Source organism: Pleurodeles waltl, chromosome 2_1, assembly GCF_031143425.1.
Source record: "Pleurodeles waltl isolate 20211129_DDA chromosome 2_1, aPleWal1.hap1.20221129, whole genome shotgun sequence".
Classification (NCBI taxonomy): domain Eukaryota; kingdom Metazoa; phylum Chordata; class Amphibia; order Caudata; family Salamandridae; genus Pleurodeles; species Pleurodeles waltl.
Genome location: NC_090438.1, coordinates 289,539,827 through 289,555,673, shown reverse-complemented (window position 1 = coordinate 289,555,673; position 15,847 = coordinate 289,539,827). Strand labels below are relative to the sequence as shown.

The following is a 15,847-nucleotide window of genomic DNA, read 5'->3' as shown; positions in this document are numbered from 1 at the left end:
TTTTTTACAGTCCTGTCCAGAATTTGCCTCAATGCCAGGTGGTCACCCTAAGAGCAACTGCACTTTGGACCGGAACCAGAAGAAATCACGAAACACGTTCATATCCTCCCGGTAAAGTTTTTAAAGCTGCGATAACACCATCCTGTTTTCTTTATTCCTGTGTGTTGCGATAACGTTTTCAGAGCTAGTGGGCGCTGTAAAACAAACAGGCCGCATTGTGCAGGCAGCTCGCCCATCTGCTCCCTGTCCCTTTAATTACAACAATTGTGGGTGGAGCTGAACGGCGTTGCCATAGTGACTGCTAACAGCCAGGCCTCCCACTTCCTGGCCTGCTCAGAGCTCGTGCTCTCCTGCGCCTGTTTTACAGTAAATGGCAACAGGGTGAGCCTGCCCCCGGGAACATCAGCTTTTCTGCCTCAGAAAATGGAGTTTGTTCGTGGAGGATCAGATTAGACGAGGATGGAAGGCAAAAGCGATCCTACGGCAAAAAGAACTTATTTGTACCACCGTGGAAATCACCCCCACTCTGACGTTTGGTACGTGCTTTGGTGTCGTAATAGTGTCGACAAAGGGATTACAAGTTAGCGTGGAGGGGTCACTCCTAGTTTCTTGGGTGTCATTTAACAAATGAGTGCATCCTGGGTGTTGTAGTTGGGCTTGATTAGATCGCCGCACGTTGCACACACGCCAACGATCTCGCTTTAGTTTAGAGACTTTCTGTTTTTAAACGAGGTTATTTCAGTGTTGTCCCTATTCCATTCTAAAGCAAGTAAACGATGAAATCAAATTTACATACAAACTAACAACCTCAATTTGGGATGGACACTCACTGTTTTTTTTTTTTAGCTTGAAATGATGCAGTTTTAGCTCTCTCGCCTTGAGAAATGGCAGCGTTCCAAGGTAATTCAATAGGGTATTCAAGTGTACATGAATGCCAAAGGCGATTAGTTTTTTGGGAGTCACCGGAGAAAGTCACCCCCTTTCCCCCGGGTTTGTTTTTTAAATCTCTTATTTTCTCAAACGCTATCGTGCATTAATTTTCCCGATATTTTATTTTCAAATCCCTCTTTTAAAATATTCCCAACTGCTTGCATATACTATGATGCCACTTGCTACCAAATGACAATTAAACAGTAAAAAAAACGACCAGAATGGATTAAATACTTGTTTCGATATGAACGAAGCATGAAGACGGGCCTAAGGCATTTTAAAATAGAGCAGCTTTACTTTTGGTAGCAGTGGTTAAACTAACCGCGCATCCAAAGTTAAATGTAAGGGCTATGCAGCACCTCACAGAAAGTTGACTTGTTTACATAATTTATATGATGTTGGATCCTACACAGATCGCACTACTCCTGCTAAGTGCATATAGAGTACATGGGAAACCAATCTCAACCAAATTTATATAAGATCCAAAGCACCTCTCCAAGTAGAGTATATAAGTGAGAAAGCAGAAATACAAATTCGTTAAGTTTGAGATACATGTATTTATTATAAATATGTTCGTGTACGTTTATACATTCCAACATTGCAGAACGGAAAGTTAGAGATTTTAAAACGTAAATAGAGGAATGTATTCTCCCGCCCCTCCCCAATTCAATTGACAATTTCAGACGACACCGATACAATAAAGCCATAAATAAAGGAATCGCTAGTCCGACTGATTCAAGTTTGTTGGCATGTTTGGTACATAGCCAGGATAAGTCCATGAATGGACCTTAAAAGAATAAAAAAAAATTCTAGCTATTGCGTCAAGAATTTTAGATTCTATTAAGGACACGGAGGCGAGGATTATGCTTTCTCTTAACTTTACTGACAAACACAGCAGCCAATAAAAACAACAATTTTTCAAAACTACAAATCCCATGAGCCTTAGCCCACCAATCATGGCACGATACTGTCCATAAATAGCATGAACTCTATAGTCCTTCCTCTTTCTTTGCGAAAAAACAGTTCAAACTTGCGTAAACTTGCAGAACTTGATAACAAAATTCTTTCCAGATCTCTGTAACGACCTCCAAACGTTGGAAGATATCCGCATTAACGGTGCTTCGTTGAAGTCCTTCATGATGTCGTGCTGGATGTTCCTGAGTGAGAATAAAACAATCAACTAATATCGGATATATCATGGGAGGGTACTTAATTCACGTTTTAAATTAAGACAATTTAATCAATTACCATATAAATGACATAAATGACAATGAAATCTTTATCACATTAATGATATAAAAGTACCAACTGGGTGGGATAATCCTCGCCTCCGTGTCCTTAATAGAATCTAAAATTCTTGACGCGATAGCTAGAAAATTTGTAATTCTATGTCCGGACCGGAGGCTTCGGATTATGCTAGTTCAAAGTCTATTAACTACTTCCGACACTACGTCCACAATGGGTTTGTGATAGAAAACCTTAAAAGTGGAATCGTTTGACCAATCAGCTGCAGCCATAATGTCTTCAAGTCTGGCTCCTGTCGCAAAGGCTTTGGAGGCCATAGCTCCTCTAACCGAATGAGCCCCAAAAACACTTATGTCAATGCCGGATTCGGCTAATAACCATTTGACCCAACGGGCTAAGGTTGCTGCAGTGACAGGATTAAACGTTTTTTGTAAGGAAATCAACAACTGACCCGAAACATTCTGCCTGAATTCTCGTGTGACATCCTCATAACTCTTCAAACATTGAACAACACATAGTTTCTTGTTATGCGGAAAAGATGGATATGAAATACATTTGGATGAAGTTTTTGTACGTCTAGAAATGGAAAAAGATACTCCATTCGGAGTGAATACTCTACCTGATAAATCCAGAGCTTTAACATCTGAGACCCTTCTGCAGGAGAGTAAGCATAACAGCATAGTCAACTTTGCGGATAGTTGTTTGCGAGATAGACCGTCATTATCCGGCCAGTTTCTAAGGAAACGTAAAATAATGTTAACATCCCATAAGGAGGTATACTTTGGTTGTGGGGGTTTTACCATACGGATGCCTCTAAGCAGTTTGCAAATCAAGGGATGCTCTCCTACCGGTTTCCCCTGAATATGGGGGTGACCTGCTGAAAGAGCTGGGCGACAATTGTTAATTGTCCTATAAGCTAAACCCTGAGAGGCCAACTCTGACAAAAAATTGTCTATGACATGAATCTCTGACCCCAAGGGATCCATACTCCTTGTGTCGCACCAACGTATCCACTTCTTCCAGGCCTGTTCGTATCTCTTCTGAGTGGAGGGGGCCCAAGATTGGGATAAGAAAAACAATGCTGAGTCCGAAACTCCAGGCACTTGCCATCGTCTCCTGAAAGTCTCCATGCTATCAGAGTTAACAGACCCTGAAGGACCAGAGGATGAAAACTGTTCGATGGATCTGAAAGGAGGTCCACCGACCACAGGATCCTCACCGGAAAGTCGCATGACTGGTTCATTGCGGAAGGGAACCATGGTTGAGCACTCCACCATGGGGTCACTAGAATGATTTCCGAGCGTTGGCGACGCACTTGTGCCAGGATGCGAGGAATCATCACAAAAGGAGGGAAGGCATAGAGAAGGTCCCTCGGCCATAACTGCATGAATGCGTCCGTCCCCTTCACTTGAGGATCCGGCCTCCAACTGAAGAAGCAAGGGACCTGGCTGTTCAAACGGGATGCAAATAAATCTATCTGACATGTCCCCCAACGAAGTTGGAGAGCTTGGAAAATGTTCCGTTTGAGCCTCCAGTCGCTGCCATCCCGAAGGAAACGAGAGTTCCAGTCTGCTGTCGTATTGGTAATGCCCGGAATGTATTCCGCTATTACCGAACTTTTTTGATTGAGGCAAAAGTGCCAGAATTCTTTCGCTATCTTCGCCAGGAGGCGAGATCTGGTCCCTCCTAGACGATTGATGTATCTGACTGCGGAGACATTGTCCATCCGCAGGAGAATGCAGCAATGAGCCCTGCGGGGAGCCAAGGATTTGATGGCGAACGATCCTGCCAGGAGTTCCAGGCAGTTGATGTGGTAAGATAGTTCCCCCGGGGACCAACGGCCTCCTGTCTCCACTGGGCCGCAACGTGCCCCCCAGCCCCAACGGCTGGCATCCGATTCGATCACTACATCCGGGTTGGAAGGGAAGATCGCTCTGCCGTTCCAAGCATCCATGTGGTCTAACCACCATGTTATCTCCGTCCTGGCTTCCTCCGAGAGGGGAACTAGCTCCGAATATTGAAGACCTTTTTGGAGATGAAGAATCTTCAATCTCTGAAGGGCTCTGTAGTGTAGAGGCCCCGTGAAAATTGCCTGAATAGATGAGGCTAAAAGGCCGACTAGTCGGGCTAGTGTCCTCAACGATATAGTCGGAGAGGCAATCGCTCTCCTCAATTCTTTCTTGATTAGATTCCGTTTGTTGATCGGGAGAATTAGTAATGATGCTAGAGAGTCTATCCGAAATCCCAGGAAATCCATACTCTGTGAAGGAATCAGGTTGGACTTCTCTGAATTTAGGATAAACCCGAGGTCCTGGAGTAATTTTATCGTCCAATTGAGGTGTCAGCACCAGGTCTCTGTCCTGGGCCATGATGAGAATATCGTCCAGGTAAATAATTAAGCGCACTCCTCGTTCTCTTAGATATTGCACCACTGGGCGCAGGAGTTTGGTGAAACACCAGGGCGCTGAGGAGAGGCCGAAAGGGAGCACCTTGAATTCGAACCACTGGGAGTCCCATTGGAATTGTAGGAACCGTCTGTGAGGTGCAAAAATGGGGACTGAGAGGTAGGCGTCTTTGAGGTCTAGCCGTACCATCCAGTCCTTGTCCCTTAAAAGATCCCTGAGAAGATGGATGCCTTCCATCTTGAAATGGCGATACACCATCCAGGAATTGAAATGTTTTAGGTTTAGGACCAGTCTGGATCCGCCGCCCTTCTTTTGAACCAAGAAGATAGTGCTGACGAAACCTCGAGGGTGAGGTGAGGATTCCACCACTGCCCCTTTTTGAATGAGAGAGATAATCTCTTCTTTTATGAATTTGTGATCTGCGCGGGAAAAAAGGAGAGGCATAGGAGGACTCGTTTGCTTTGGGGGGCGTAAAATTCTAGCTGAAAGCCCTGAACTGACTGGAGAACCCAAGGGTCCTGAGTAATGGACTCCCAAGCCGGGAGAAACAGTTGAATTCTGCCCCCCAAAGTTACTTCTGAGGGAAGAATAATTCTCACCTGAATTTGTGCTGTCTTGAATGGAGCTACCTCCACGATATCCTTTTGAGTTTCTACCTCGCCCCCTGTAGCGATTGGGGTAGAAGTTGCCTTGGTTTGAGTAGTTTCCTCTGTTGCCTTGGGAGGCATATCTCGGGGCCTGATATCTTCGGCCTGGCGCTCGACCCCTGAAGCGTCCGGCCCGTATAAAAAGAGCATTATTGAATACCTTTTTGATGTTAGATTGGGCTTTATCAAGGGCTGTGAATGTAGCTACGTATTTGTTCAAATTGGAAATAAATTTATCTCCGAAGAGCATTCCGTTAGCAGCTGGTCCGGCTTCGTTAATGGCCAACTCAGCAAGCTTTGGGTCTAAACGAATGAGGAAAGATCGTCTGCGCTCCGTTGACATGGCGCAGTTTGCGTTTCCCAGGAGGCAGATTGCTCTCTGGGTCCATTGAAGTATCGCTTTCGTATCCAAGGGGGTTTCGGTTTCCTTGGATTCTACAGCTAAATCCAATATTTTTGTTAGCGGACCGGACATGTCCAATAATTTGTCCTGGCAACCTTTCCAGGCACGGTCTAGACCCTTTTTTGGGTCCTTGGCGAATTTCCGGAGAAAGGTCGCCATGTTAGGATCCAGTTCTGGTGTGTCCGCTACTTTGCCTAGGAGGGAGGGACGGGGGCACTCTGATCTAAGAGTGTTGCATACCTCTTTCTCAAAGCTTCTGCGCAGCCTGTCTTGGACGTAGTTCGCCACCTCTTGTTGAGGAACCCACTCAGTAGAGCGAGGATGAATTATATCCTCTGGAGAGAATAAAAGGATCTTGCCTTGCGGGGTGTCATCTTTGGGTGTATTATGCTTCGCCTTGCGCTGCTTTTTGCGCGGTTGAGGATCAGCTAATGGTTCATCCGAATCCGATTTTGAGGAAGTCTTAAAAATAACGGAAAAAACAAATAGTTCTGACGCTCGCGTTACCAATATTAACCCTTATAAATTCATCCATGGCATTAAAGCGGAGCGAAGCTCCGGATCGCTAAAAAGAAGAATACAGAACACGATATTGTTAAGCGCGCTGCTTTACTGCAATATACTATAATAATACAACAAACTATTCGAGCGTTTCGCGCGTGACTTAACTGGCTGCTGGAGCAGCAAAGAAAGAGGAAGGACTATAGAGTTCATGCTATTTATGGACAGTATCGTGCCATGATTGGTGGGCTAAGGCTCATGGGATTTGTAGTTTTGAAAAATTGTTGTTTTTATTGGCTGCTGTGTTTGTCAGTAAAGTTAAGAGAAAGCATAATCTGAAGCCTCCGGTCCTGACATAGAATACAAAAATACCCAGCAATAGAAAACTTCAATCACGAACAATTGTAAACTCTTTGTTAAACTGGTCAGGTGCGGTACTATGCATTGGTGTAGAGTCAAATACTACTTGTTCAACGCCCAAAACATGTTTCGTAGTAGATTACTTTTTCAAGGCTTAGAAATGTACTTATATGATGTAAAAAAGTGCTAATATAGTAACACAATAATCTAAAAGTTTGATGCTCTGATGTTACTTGTCAAGAATTACAGAACTTTGGTGAAAAGAGAAGAAGGTGGGTTAGAAAAGTAAGCCATGCTGAGTGTGCAAAGTAGTGTGTAGAGAAAAATATCTTTGAAAAAAGGATGCAATAAAAAAAAAGAGACCATGCCCAAGAGAAGCTCTAGTAAACCGAAATACATGAAAAAGTTTGACCCTACACCCAGGGACAAGTCCTAAAAAAAAAAAGTGGGGGGACCAGCCAAGTTAGGCAGTACGCAAGTGACATCACGGTGTGTGACATCGCGGCGCATGGCATCGCATGTAGCATTACAGGAAGTGGTATCACAACCCATGACCTCACAGGAAGTGACATCACATCAGGGCTCGAAAAAACATAAAAATGTGTTAGACCTTCAGGTCGAGTAACTTAAATAATCTGCTCAACCTAACTGTAATGTACTTGACCCGTAAACCGGTCTCAAATTGTGTGATCCTAGGCAAATAGTTTACTAAGTTGCCTTTTTCTTAATTCTCACATATTATTGAACCTTCAAATATTTTTTCCTTCACACAGAAATATAAAAAAGGGCTTTTCAACTACTGAAATATATTTTGAAATATGCACAGTTGACTTAGTCATTTAAATGTGTGTTAGGAAAAACCTGACACTCTATGGGCCAGATGCATGAAACATTTTTTCACTCGCAAATGGTGCGAATCGCAAAATTCGTCCGTTTGCGAGTGCAAAATTGGTCTGCGATGCATGAAAGGCATTCGCAGACCAAAATTAAGAAATCGCAAAAATAGCGTGTTTTTTTTTTTTTTTTTTTTTTTGCGTTGCGACCTGGTTTTGCAAGTCGCAATTTGGGATTCGCAAAATCCACATAGCAAGGAGATGCAGCAAAAAATCGCAAATTGCGATTTTTTGCAGAATGGCATTTTGCACATGCAAAATACCATGAAAAGAAACCAGGTGGTACCTGGTGCAAAATTTAAAAATGCATTTGAAATGCATTTTTAAATTGTACATGTAAAGCACACATGCCCTTTTGGCATGTGTGCACCTCACATGTCCCCCCCAAAAATGTTTGGGGTGCAACTGAGGGGGCCTTAGGCCCCCAGCACCCTGGGGTTTTGCATTTTCAAAATTGCGATTTCTGGTTCAGAAATCACAATTTTGGAAATGCAAAAAATTCGCAGATATGGGCCAACAGGCCCATAGCTGCGAATGGGGCCGGTATCGCAATTTGCGATTCGGTAATAGCATTTACGATTTTTAAGAAATCGCTATTACCGAATCGCAAATGTGATACATGGCACTTTGCGAGTCGGAAATAGCGATTTCTTAAAAATCGCTATTTCTGAATCGCAAAGGGCCGTGATGATACATCTGGCCCTATATACTTTTATTTTATACTCTAGGCAGTCCTTGAACTCTGCAATCAGAAGGGAAATTAATTGTAATAAAAACTGACTTTTGACCTTTGTCTGTGAACACAGAGCAAATGTGACATAAGTCCAAGATTTAAAGGCATCTTTTATTGCCCCTCCACTTTTCAACTGAACAGAACACCTGTTCAGTGTCAACTCGCCAGAGGGGATGAGTAAGTATTGAAAATAGCTCCACCTGATCAAATAAGACTCACCAATTTGAGTGGATTTTTCGAGCCCTGCACATGGAGTGAGATCAAATCTTAAGTCCTCACACAGGTTTAGCAGGTCTATCATGGTTACATTTGAGTGCATTAAAATAATTTACAAATGAGAATTTTTGTCTATCTTGTGCCAAAAAAGTGACAGAACCTGATGCAAAATTGGGCCTCAACTTACCCATTTATTTTTTTAAAACTCTGCCACAAAGAAATTGGAAAGAAGGAGAAATGTGGCAATACATCTGTTCTGCTTAATTGGTTGCAAAGACTACATTTTAAAATATGCTATAGGGTTAAGGCATCTTCTGGGATTTGTGTTCACAGTAAATCTCAGGGAATAATAATAATGGTACGATACCTTTTGGCGGTAATGCATTTGCTAGAGAAACCTGTTTTTTCTCTAGTCCCAGTTTTTAATCAAAGTAGCATAGAGGGTTAATGTGAGTGCTTCAAAGCACATAATCTAACTGCAAATTACAGATTTTTATTATATGTCGCTAGGTAAATGAGTTACTGATTTTAACACAGAGATCCTTTTGGTACCCGCAGTTCATAAATGGTAATTGTTCTAAAATATCAAGCTATGAAGGACATGTGACTCCTACACCTTGTAACCCTCACCGTCTTATGTAACGCATTTTGTACATTGATTTACACATTTATAGTATTTATTGCCAATGTATATTATAATGTGTACCTGTGATGTAAAGCACTTGACACCCTGCAGTAGGATGAGTAGTGCTGTAAAAGAAAACACAAAATAGTGGTATTTACATCCTTTCTGCAAATACTGGAGCAGATCAACAAATCTGACATTCTTACAGTGCATGAAAATCTCAGGGAATGAACAACGTAAAAAACATGCCCCTCTTAATTATTTGTGAAGTGATAACAGCAAGCAGTGTGCATTTGTTTCCAATCCCCTGTATTTGCATCTAGTTGTGAGGCCCAGATAGCTCCCATTCACTATAAGTGGAACTAAAGGAGGACTGATGGCCCCTTAATTTCGGCCTTTGTTCTGGACTCAGTTGGAGTCTGAAACATGAAAGCCCCCTCACCGCCTGCATGTTGCTGCTGGAAAAGGAAAGCAGGCAAGGTGTAGACGCTGCTGATTGTGTCCTGGTGGCCGAAAATGACACCGGGACAAGTTCAGCATATTTCAGTGGAGCCGACTTCTTGAAGGGTGGACAGCATCCACCCTGGGAAAATAGTGGGTGGACACCTTGTACCAGTGTGTACCCCTGACTTGTGCCCTGCCTACATCTATGCTCGTATATTACAGTATCTTTTGTAAATGCACAGCGGCGGAAGGCGTGCCTTGCATGACTTCAAATCCCCATTTCTATTGTCAGCTCTGAGAGCCAGCCCTCGCCAGATGACTGCTCAATACAGGCCATTTTACCTGGACACAAAGGTGAGCTTTCTGCCTTTCACTTAGCTTTTGTACACAGTAAATTATAAGTTGTTTATAATAACCTCTTCATACAAGTGTTCTTTTTCTAAGCACTCCCAAATGTATATGGCAGTTAAGGCACAATAAAATAAACCAGTTAGCCCAGGATTGCACAATTTCGACGCCTTGTTAGGGGTAGTAAGCGCTAGATAAATACAATTACAAATACAATGTTGTGGTGTGAAGGCGTCAGGTTTACAACTATAACTCATGGAAGGAGAATTAGAAGTTAATCACAGAGACCCATCTCACAATGGAATCTCCCCTGCTATTATCTCATTCCCTTCATGCTGTTCTTGCTGATCAAATCTCTCTCAGCGCTAATTTAAAAGTTACAATTTATTGTTACTTTGCATTCCGGGACTAAAGAGCCCAGCTCCTTTCAGTGCTGAGTTGCGCTATTTAAGAAACTGTAATTAAAGAAAATGTATTTTTCAAGGGTTGTACGATGTTACAACACATGCTTTTACCGCACATGCCTTTACCATGTATTTTTGTTTTTTACAAAGCATACATTTTCTAGCCGTCTACCTTAAACACTCAGATAGTGCCTCCCTATACCCCTGCTGACCCCTAAACCCTAAAAATACCCTCGCCACCCTATAGCCCTAACCACCCCTCAAAAATAACCTTACCACCCTATGCCCCTACCCACCCTAAACTCTAAAATATCTTTAACAACTTATACCACTACTCGCCCCTAAACCACCCTTACAACTTAATACCTTTACCCACACCTAAAACCCTAACAATACCCTTTCCACCCAATACCCTTACCCACCCATAAATCATAAAAATACCCTTATAAGCCAAAACCCTTATCCACCCCTAAACCCTAAAAGTACCCTTAAAACCTAATACCCTTGCCCACCCAAACCCTAAAAATAACCTTACCACTCTATACTCCCACCCACCCATAAAACCTTAAATGTGTGTGTGTGTGTGTGTATATATATATATATATATATATATATCACACTCGCACATATACACTTACCTTAACTAGACTTCCCATACGTGGTAAAGGTATCAGGGCTCAAAAAATCTACTCGATCTAATAATCTCGCTATGGCAAAGTTTTATTTTATGAAGTCAATCTGTTTCTAGATTCAACTGGACCCTTCTGGCCAGTGGACAAAGAACAGGTGTTCTGTTTTCTGTTCAGTCAGAAACTGAATTAGCAATTAAGATGCCTTTAAATCTTATTCTTGTCACATTTGCTCTGTTAAATTGGTCAAAAGTCAGTTTGTCTTCTTGCAATGCAAATACATTTCTTTGTGACTGCAGATTTCCAGGATTTTGTAAGGCAAACTCTCTGACCTATGTGAAATGAAAGGCTTTTGGTATCAGGATTTTCTTAACACGCAACATTGATATAACTAAGTCAACTTTACAAACATTTCAAAATATATATCAGTAGCTGTGAAATAATATTTTTTTCTATTTCTGTGTGATGAAAAAAATATCTTAATAGAATGAAAAAAAAGTCAGAGGAACACTTTACTTGGTGATGTTCAAATGATAAATATTTTCTGAAACCCAATTTTTACAGATTATTGTTAATACACTATATAGTTTTAGCAGTAAAGCTGCAAGTTAGTGGGAAGGTTTTTGGAAATGTCTTGGAAATTTACTGTCTGTAAGTGACAGTGCAGTACACCATCATGCTTTAGTAATATATTTATTAAAAGTGAGTGTTTAAACATAAACTGAGAAACACTCCTGCCCCGATGGGAAAGCTATTGGTAAATTAAGAGGCAAGTCATGCATAGATCATGTGTACCCTATGTGTGTGCTAGATTTAACATACAAGGAGCAAACGTTTAGTGTATTTAATCAAACAAAAGAGGACTTTTTTTTAAAAGCAGAAATGCTGAACTCACGTTTGAAGCTGCACTCATGTGAGAATGAAGAAACAGGTGACTATAATACAATATTTGCCTAGGATCACACAATTTGTGACCTGTTTCTGCGGCAAGTACATTACAGTTAGGTCGAGTAGATTATTCAAACTACTCGACCTGCAGGTCTAGTTACATTTTTATGATTTTTCGAGGCCTGGGTATGTGTTGTTAAAAAAAAAAAAAAAAAATGCATGCATGGGTTGTAAAAGCTGCATAGTAAAGGCACTGTGTTGTAAATTATGTTTCCCCTTTTCAGCTGCCAGATAATGCTGCAGAAAAAAGATACCAGAGCCCAATTGCAGCACCTAGGCATCAAACACCACCTTTCTGTGCTCACTAATATTAGCAACATCTACTTCTATCTGTGCAATCTGCTTCATACCACTCCACGCAACCACACAATGCAACTCCACTCTACAGCACAGAATGCCACTCAGTGCAACACAATCCCACTCCACTCCAGCCCATGCCACACCACTGCAATGCACTCTAACAAAGCCAATAGATCTCACCCAGGCGGGACTTATTGGCTTTGACAACACTTGTTTATTTTGTGTTTTATTTCTTACAATTTGTAGCCTATATTGTCAGTTTTCTTTTAGTCTGAATCCTTTAATCTTCATTTAATCACAACTGTCCATTAGGTATCTACAATCTATATATCACTGCTTGCTCTCAGCATATCTACTTAGTCATTCATGTTCCTAAGCAGTGTTCGTAGTAGACAAACTCACAAACCAGATTGGCTTTCTTGATGATGACCACAGGGCAGGCATTAGACATTTTGTGCTAATTAACTATTAGTTAAGAAGATAAATCCAAGGCAGACAGCGCATCACTTCAGTCCCAGTGTTGGCTCTCTCCTTGGTTCTTCCCTATAGCCAGGCACACATATCTTATTCAGTTTACTAGCAACCGATAATTAGCCCCTCAAGCACGTCGACTAGATCTTGAAAAACAAAGTAGTTTTTTGCATTCTGGCAACAGAAAAGAAAATAAAACATTTGTGAAATATAAACAAAATGAAGCTGCACTCGTTGCCTGTAATTTACTCAAGCCAGTGTGTTAGTCGAAATCAAAGAGATAAATAAAAGATTACCAGAAGAATGCTCTCTTCAAACATCTGTTTTTGGGGGCACAGACTTTGTGTGGTGTTCGTAATTTTTCTGATACACTTCTAATTTGTTTCTGCCGCACTTTTACTGTATGCACAAAGTAATTTTGTGTTCATATTTGACATATGAAAACTAGATTATCTTTAATATGACGCCAGTGCTTTAAATGGGGAGGTACTGTCCGGTACTGAGTGGCCGCACTTCTTTAATTTGGAAGGGAGAGTACCTGCACTTCAAAGCACTACTGTAATATATTTAATGAGAGAGTACCAGCACTTCTCAGAAGCAAACAGGTACTCTTAAGAGTGAGTACCTGCACTTCTATAATTCAGTTTAAAGCATTGGTAAGCCCAAACACCTGGTAACACTAGTCGGCCCTTACACATGGTTGTACCATACAACAGTATGTAGCCTTTTATTTACCGTAACCACTCATCCCAGACTTTGCTGTACTTTGCATGTAAACATATATACCTTGTGGGTAGATGTTGTTAAGGGAGAGTGCAGGGTTGAAGAGAGATAGCTAGAAACACAACACACATTTTAAACAACAACCTACTCCCACATGAATAGAGTTCAATAAGCTGCAGCATGTCTTGTTTAGAATATGTAAAACAGGCTGTGGATTGTAATATAAACCTAATGGTGGAGAAATCAGGACTAGTTACCTGCCCAGGAACCAATAGACTTGGAGAGTGAACATGAATGCTGAAGTCCCAAATCACGATTACCCAAAGAAAGAAAGAACAAGCAGTGCATATTGGTTAAGCGAGATGCACTTTTATTTCCTTTATGAAGACCGAGTGGTAAAGGAAACAATTTCCTTTAAAACAAGTGCGGCTCCCAACGAATACATACATTTTTAGAAGTCATTATAGGTAGACTGCCTCCTGGTGATATTGGCTCAGTCCATGTCCCTGGGTGATGTTGACTTATTCCGTATATATGGTCATCAGTTCTTTGCATTCTGGGTCTGGTAATTTTCCTGCTCGGATTATATTTGTTAACCTGGGGCCCTGCTTTCCCTCCTGAACAAGGCTGCTGAGTCACAGGCCACCTGGCAAGCCAGCTATGTAGATGGTATCAACACTCAGTCTTGGAAACCTAGTAACAGCCTGTGGTACTGCGGGTTTGAGCTGCTCAGTCTCAGAACATCTAGCAGTGGCAAACCTAATTGCTGTGACATGTGGCACCACATAAAAAAAGACCTATTGGCTTTGTTAGTAACTTTTATTTAGTCTGATCACTCATTTTTTTTACGTTGAAATAATTTGAAAGTCTTGCTTACAGTGTTTTCAGAAGACCTCCTGTGGACCATACCAAAAACGTTCAATGTGCTTTATGCCATTCTGTTGCTTGCCATTGTTTCCCTTTCTTGTCACACGTTTTCTTCCTTCTTATTCAATGTCTTTCCTTCTTCATATTGTGTTTGTTCCTCCCTCAGAGGATAGCTTTTTTGCCATGCTTTAAATTGGATGACTCATGTTTCCAATGCTCATATTCAGTGAACTACTTGCATCTTTTTCATTCAGCCTCCATGTGAGTGCATGCATTTTCTTGCTCTATCCCCAATGTACTTCTTCCTCCTTCAAATACCTGCCACCCCACATGCTCCATATTGTTGCCTTACTCCATCCTCCAACCACCCTGTTGCTTCCCCACCCCTGCTGTTTTTTTTTTTTTACCCTTCCATTGCTCCCCCATCCCTGCTCTTTTTTTTTTGTTTGTTTGTTTTTTTGTTTCACAATTGTCTTCATTGCTTCCCTGCGTGCTTCCTGTTGTTCTGTCTTGTGTTTACCTCTTCTCCTCTGGTTTCTTCGTTCCTCCCCTAACGTTTACACCACCGTCCTTTTTACCCAGGGCTGGCAGAAACCTCTTGTTACTAGGCAGCTCTGTTTTAAATCCGCTTTTTCGCACTCACAACCTGCTCCTTCTTGCATCCACCACTTGCTCCTCATTACTCTCCCACAGGTATCGTTACAGCCCCTTAAATGATTTTTTTCATTCTTCTTTAGGGTCTGACACCACCTGCCATTTGTTTTTAAATGTCTGCATTTAGTTTATTTACCACTCCAAGCGGTATCCACCACGATATTGTAAATAAAAAATAAAATAAATAAAATGGGGACCATGTGGTGACATGGCCTACGACATTGTACTGGGCTAACATAATTGCATAACACTTGTGTGTGTGTGTGCACGTCAATAATGATGCCAATTATGATTTAATAAAACAAGTACTAAACATTATGATAATTTCTGCACTAAAACAAAAACGCTGCACTTGACGGGACAGTATTTTCCTGTGTTTAGCTAAACTAGGACCGAAGTAGGCTTGGATTTCATTTTGGATACTAACACAGCCATGAAGTGTATTTAATTTCTCATTCTGACACCACTCACAACCAAAAAATGTACCATTGCTTTGTATTGACATGCTGTTCTCGAAGAACCACGAGGAAGCCTTTTGCTATATGCATGGCTGCCCTACCTACCTGAGTCATTTGTGTTGGGTTGTCATTTAGGGACACATTTTCTCATCTAGTCTCCAATCCTGTTTAGGCGGTTTATCGTAAACTCCCAAAGATAGCGTCTCATCATCGCACTATTTTATTTTATTTTTTTGCCTGTGCTCTGTAGTCACGATCTCAAGGGTGTGTTTCTCTAACTCTATCACCGTCAGAGCTGAGGAAGGGCTGCGGACAGTTCAGAGGTTTGGCAATGACATGTTTTCTTCCAAGTTATTAGATGTTTGGGGACTAATAAATATCACACTCAGGCAAGCCAATATTCCATCAGTAAACTGGGCAAACACTAAATAAGGCAAAGGCATTTCCGAAGGAAGCATTTCATAAAAAAATCAGCATTTCAATAAAAAATCCCCCATAACGTTCAATGGTAAGTATCAAAATGGTAAACATCCTACCATGTACTATATATATTTGAGAAGTAATCAAATACAGGAGACCAATTCAATAAATAACAGTGTACTTTGTATCTAATGTGATCAGTAGAAAAAACATTTACGCAATT

At 41.4% G+C, this 15,847-nt stretch overlaps 1 protein-coding gene across 17 annotated transcripts in view; it reads left to right on the top strand.

Annotated features, from left to right (window-relative positions):
- The first annotated feature begins 304 nt into the window (after positions 1-304).
- Positions 305-15,847, top strand: part of CCDC160 (coiled-coil domain containing 160) — a 175,759-nt gene continuing 160,216 nt past the window's right edge. For 10 of the 17 annotated variants that reach the window (XM_069212511.1, XM_069212505.1, XM_069212507.1 and 7 more), the window contains exons 1-2: positions 305-536; positions 9,695-9,756. The gene's annotated coding sequence lies outside the window, so the exon portion shown is untranslated. Of the gene's footprint in view, positions 537-868; positions 901-9,694; positions 9,757-15,847 lie in introns of those variants that run through there. The other 7 variants (XM_069212510.1, XM_069212499.1, XM_069212506.1 and 4 more) reach the window with 2 other exon arrangements.